Genomic DNA, 6,238 nt, shown 5'->3' with positions numbered 1-6,238 from the left:
ATGTGGGCGGAGCTGAAGGCGGCTTTGAGAAAATACTGTTCTGTACCGTAAATGATTTACTTCTTTTTAGCATACGGTAATACTGTAAATAACTATTTCCTTTTCACAGTATTACCGTATTTTACAAAAAACAAGCATTTTAACTGTTGTAATTTAGCTGTTTTTTTTACAGTATTAACATATTTTACAAAAAACAGCATTTTACTGTTGTAATTTAGCTGTTTTTTTACAGGAATTTTTACAGTGCAAACAATTGTTGAACATCTGCAAGAAATACATGATATAAGCCAGTCACATTTACTTTCAAACTGAAAGAGAGCTGGCTTAAATTGGGTTCATGTAGCAGACATAAGTGCCGTTATTGATGTATTAAAAAATGAAGATCTCTTTCGAAGATGCAATTCTCACACCCTGAAAAACTAACCAGAGAAGGAAAACAGTTTCAAAAATAATTTCAATTACATTGAACCAATTCCAATTTGTCTGGGGCAGAATAAGGCAGGCAAAGAATGTTTTGCACAGTATGTTCCAATTAAAGAAACGATCAAGTCTCTATTTCAGATTGACTCAATTAGGGAACATCATAAACAAGTGTCCACATCATTCCAAGCTAAAGATATCCTTCAGGATGTTTGGGATGGAAAACACTTGTCAGAAAATGTGTTGTTTCATGCAGAGAATTCATTTGGATTGATCCTATATCAGGATGCCTTAGAAGTAGCCAACCCTCTGGGATCTGGGAAGAAGAAACACAAAATACTTTGTGTGTATGCTACTCTTGCAGATATTGCACCACATCATAGATCAAGCATTGACCAACTGCAGCTTGTCTACTATGCGGATCTGGATTTTCAAGCATTTTGGTCAAGAGAAAGTCTTGGGTCCCTTGATAAAAGGTCTTAAAGATCTAGAGATGGGTGGCATGGCTTTCCTGATGGACAGTTTGCAAGGGAATATTGTGTTCCATTGTTGGGGACAATCCAGGTGCACATAATATAGGAGGATTCATAGAAATTTTAGTAAGAGTGAATACTTCTGTAGGTATTGTACCATTGACAGAGCAACTTTTCAAGCAGATCCCCTTTTCAAAGGCGTTAAGCGAACAGTGCAGTTACATAGAGACCACCTCCAGTCTCTGAGTGATAATGCAGCTTTGAGTTCCAGTGGTGGTGTCAATTTGATTCTGGGTTAATCAACTAAGCTATTTTCATGTCTGTCAGCCAGGTTACCTCCATGTCTTGGTCACGACCTTTTTGAAGGGGTTGTATTTCATGATTTGTCATTATACATTCGTTATCTTGTAACAGTGGACAAGCAATTCACATATAGGGAACTGAATCAACGGATAAATCAATTCAAGTACTTGGGTAATGATGGTAACAACAAACCCAGTGAGGTTAGTGCAGGGGGAGAAAAGCTATCTGGCCATGCTGCACAAAAACTGGTGTTTACTCAGGATGCTGCCAGTCTTAATCAGAGACAAAATCAGTAATCCAAGTGAGAGTGAAATATGGAGGCTGATTTTGCAGCTAAGAGAGATTGTTGAGCTCATATGTGCACCAGCTATTTTTTACTGGTCAAGTAGCCTATTTAGGAGTTCTAATGGAGGAATATCTGTATTCTCGAAGGCAAGCCTTTCCTACTCAACCAGCTAAAACCCAAGCATCATTACCTTAGTCATTATCCTGAGCTGATCATTCACTTTGGGCCCTCTCATTACGTCTATGGACTCTAAGATTTGAGAGCAAACATACATATTTTAAGGCAATGTGCCAGAAAATTGCACAACTTTAAAAATCTTTGTGGAACCCAAGCAGAGAGACATCAGCTGTTGCAGGCATTTCTTTATGCTGGAAATTTTTTTCCAGCAGATGTTGCTGTGGTCAAAAGCGCAGAGTTTTTTTTAGGTGACTATAATGATGAGATTAGAAAAGCATTTCGCATCTCAACTTTGAGTCTCTCAACACTGAGATAGCACATGAAGTTACAGTGAAGGGCACAAAATACAAAAAGAACATGTACATCTTGATTGGTGAACAAGAAGACCTTGTAGTGGGAAAAATAAGTAAAGTATTCTCGTTCATGAGGGTTTAGAATACAGTTTATTACAGAGGAGCGTCAGGCTGTGCGTCTTCCTGACATGGGTGCTTATAGTCTTAAACCATTAGGGAAAATGTGCTGTGTTAACCACAAGAATCTGCTAGATTACTACCCCTTGCCTGAGTACATGGTGTGGGGCATGCCATTACTAATTCTTCACCATACCTTTCTGTCCTTGTACAAAGATGTCCCTCTTGATTGAAGACATAAAGGCCATCATTCTCAAGGGCTTTGCCCAATATTTCTGAAGAAACTTGTGGACAGCTGATCTCTATACTTCAGAATTGTGGAGTAGAAAATAAAGACGACCTACGATATGTACAACAAGAAGATATTTGTGAAGTCTTGCCAGTAATTCAACTCAGGAAACTACTAGAGGCCTTCAAATTGGGTAATGTAGACCTTAATATATCATAAGGGTGGATCAGTGGTTTTCAGTTCTGTTCTAGACTACACTGACTACAAAGATGGTTCCTGAATTGTTCTGTAATAAAATGAATGGTTCTATGTAGAACATTTCATGCTTAAATTGTTGTTTGCATTACAAAATGGTTCTTCATATTGATGGGGAATGTGTTTTATGTAGTTCCACCTTTGAAAATGGCTCCGAATATAGCACCAAACAGTTATCATCTATGCACTGGCTTGCACATTTTGGAGATTCCTCTGCTTGAACCACAAATTATTTAACTAATTACCATATTAACATGCTGTTTGACTTTAAATGGGTGTGATCAAGCAAGCAAAAATACTTTAACTATAAATACTATAAAAACTACTTCAACCACGATTGACAACCACATAATTTATGTCTTTTTTGCTTATTGTTTATCTAATGACATATTTGTAGTAAAGAAAATTTTAATTAATGTTAAATTAAACTTCTAACCTTTATTTATTTGTTGCCTTTCAGAGGCAGAGACCTCACTTTGAATAATGGAAGTAATATCAAGCCATTCACCACTCTCCAGCCCAACAGCATGTTCTAATCCATCACTGCATTCAGATTCTTTTCTTTCGCATGGATAGAAGAGTCAAGCTCACCCTCCACATCACTGTCTTCAGAAACAGACAGCAGAAGCCCAAATACCAGACCATTACACATTGCAAAGACATGGCCTGAAAGATTTCAAGTCCCATGGGAGAAAATGCCGCCAGAAATACAAACAGCAATTTCCTCTGGTAAGAGACCTAAACCTCCAGAACGCCGTCAGATGGTTCAGAATTCTTGTAAGTGAGATGCGCAAGTTTGAGTTGTGCCCTACACGAGCACAGTGTCTCACTGTCTGTAGAAACATTATTAGGCAGTATCCTAATAGTTTTTGCAGACATGTTTCCTGATGGTTCAGTAATGGCTGGAGGTTATACATCACTGCTTATACAAGTCAAGACACGTATTGAGAATCTGAACCGTGAGAGTAACATACTCCATAGAGCCTCAGCATCAAACACTGGAGGTAAGAGTGAGGCCGACTGACACTTATGGTTGTGTGAGATTTCAGCCTCAATTCCCGCCTGAAGAAACAGAGGAAACAGTGGAGCAATACGTCAAAGATTACAGGAGATTTATAGTCAGGAGGGAATGGGTGGAGTAGAGAAATCTGAAGTAAAAAATCTAATGAGACTACATTTCTGTCTTCTGCGTCAGCATCTAAATACAGCACCACCACCTTCAGTCCAAGACTTGAGAAGCCAGTGGCCTTAACCTCTTTAATCAGAAGTCAATCTTCTGCCATTTTCAGATGCTCACTGAGATTAATGTGTTGCGAGCTTTGGAGATTTCCATGGCAGAATGTGGAGGACCGATTACAGAATACTTTAAATCAAAATCTAAAGATGCAAATGTAAAAGCTGTCCTCTCGAAAACGAAGATGTCGAGGAACCAAATCCGTGTTGTACAGCTACTTATGACACACTTTCAAGAGAATACCAGTGCGGCTCATTTTTCATGCAGATGTGAGTTTACTTTTTGTTTTCTTTTGTTAGAATTTGTGTTTAATCTCGGTGTTATACTTAGGATATGAATCTTTTCATTTTCTTCAGACCAGTGCCACTGCAGCAGATGTTGAGAGGACTCTAACACTCCCTGCAAGTCCTCGTCTGATACTTCTTGGTATGTATATCTGTGTATGACTTTTGCATATTACTTTTATTCAGCAAAGCAATGTTATCAATACTTTAGTCAAATTAAGTAATTGGAGAAAAATTATATTTTTAAATGCAAAATACTTCGTCAAGTAACTTTTGCACCAGTCAGACTCACTCAGAGTCACAATCTCTCACTTAACTTACTCTCACTTGCACTCACACACACTCATTCTCACTCATATTCAGTCCTCACGCATACTCATCCACTAACAAACTCTCACCTTCACTCACTCACTCTCACCACCACTCACTTACCCTAACTGACTTTAAAACTCCAACCTAAAAAATTCACAATGAAGCCAGACTAGTCAAGTAGAGCATGGCATGCCCTTTTCCAATGAGCCCTGGATTGCATTAACCTTCAGCAAACCGGAGGTATGACCCTGAAAACACCACGCTACTCAAGACTTACTTTTTTGTTAGTGTCATATTCTCATGACCAGTAGCAGTAAAATCAACTAGTTGACTATTTTGTGTAACCCCTAACTCACACTCCAACACACACACACACATACTCACTGTTTAGCAGGCTAAATCCACAAGGAGTGCTGATGCTTTGCTTTGCTTTAATAACATGTGTCATTGTTAGTTAAAACAATGTTTTTTTTATGCAAGGAACAGACCAGGTCATTCAAGGCTGGATGATTAGTCTTGAGGGTCATGTCATTTGTGAGGGCATCCTACTGCATTCTTGACTGGGCTTGCAACTTTGTTTGCAATGTACTACGTGTTCAACTTGCAGTACCAGGAGGAGGCATCTTGTACTTTGGAGTTCATTCAGAGGTAAGACATTTTGTGTCTTATATCTGTATTTGTGCGTGCTTCATTTCCCAAATCACTCTGAAAGTCACCAACCAATTATTATTTTTATACTGTTGTCTCTCCAGGCGCTTTGTTGGGATAAATCCAGAGAGGGGTTCAAAGACTAGCCGGGCAGGTGGTCTCAAAGAGGGACCGGTAGACTTGTGAACAAGAAATCTTTCACAGTAAATCCTCGTGTCTCCACACTCCTAAAGAATCTCATGGACTTCAGTGGGACTTCATTTAGGCAAGCAATTTTTCACACTCGCACTAATGCATTCACTAGTAGTGTGTGCAGATAGAGGAAATTTTACCAGTTTTGGGCTGTTTAATTTAATTTTGTTTTGTTTTTAAATTTATTTTATTATTAGCACATTTAATTTTTTAAAGGAACATTTTAGTTTAATTTTACTGGCCTCTCCCAGAAAAATAAGTCCTTTAATCATTGTTTTTTTTTTTTTTTTGAGTTTGAAAATGAGACGGGATCGATTGCCAGATTATTCAGACAATTCACTGAATTGAGTTTTGAATTCACAGAATTTGTTCTGAGGTTGTGATTGTTATCATTTTGTTTAATAAATAATATACTTGAACATTTTTATGCTGGAATTTTTTTTGGTCAGTTTAGTTTAATTTTTTAGAAATCTAATTTGTAGTCAGTGAAGTAATTTCACAGATTACTTACTTAAATTGGACAGCTGCATGGGGAAAATTTTTATTTATTCAGAATACAGTATACAGACACTAAAATGACAGTCAATTTCATGGTATGTTAATACAATGGTAAAAATCTGTAATTCAGAATATAGTATAGAAACTGTAAAATTACAGTAAAGAGCTGGAAACCCTGCTGCCAGTATTTTACTGTATTTACTGAAATTCACGGTATTTTAATGTATTTTATACAACAGTAAGAAACTGTAATTTAAAATACAGTACAGAAGCTGTAAAAATTACAGTATAGAGCTGGAAACACAGCTGCCAGTATTTTACCGTATTTACAGAAATTCACGGTATTTTAATGTATTTTCATACATGCAGTAAGAAACTGTAATTTAAAATACAGTACAGAAGCTGTAAAAATTACAGTAAAATAGCTGGAAACCCTGCTGCCAGTATTTTACTGTAATATTACGGGTAAATTTTTTTACAGTGTGTATAGTGGTGGATGGAAGCAGACATTTGGCCT

This window comes from Brachyhypopomus gauderio, chromosome 3 (genome assembly GCF_052324685.1).
Source record: "Brachyhypopomus gauderio isolate BG-103 chromosome 3, BGAUD_0.2, whole genome shotgun sequence".
Classification (NCBI taxonomy): Eukaryota; Metazoa; Chordata; class Actinopteri; order Gymnotiformes; family Hypopomidae; genus Brachyhypopomus; species Brachyhypopomus gauderio.
This window is presented reverse-complemented; position numbering follows the sequence as displayed.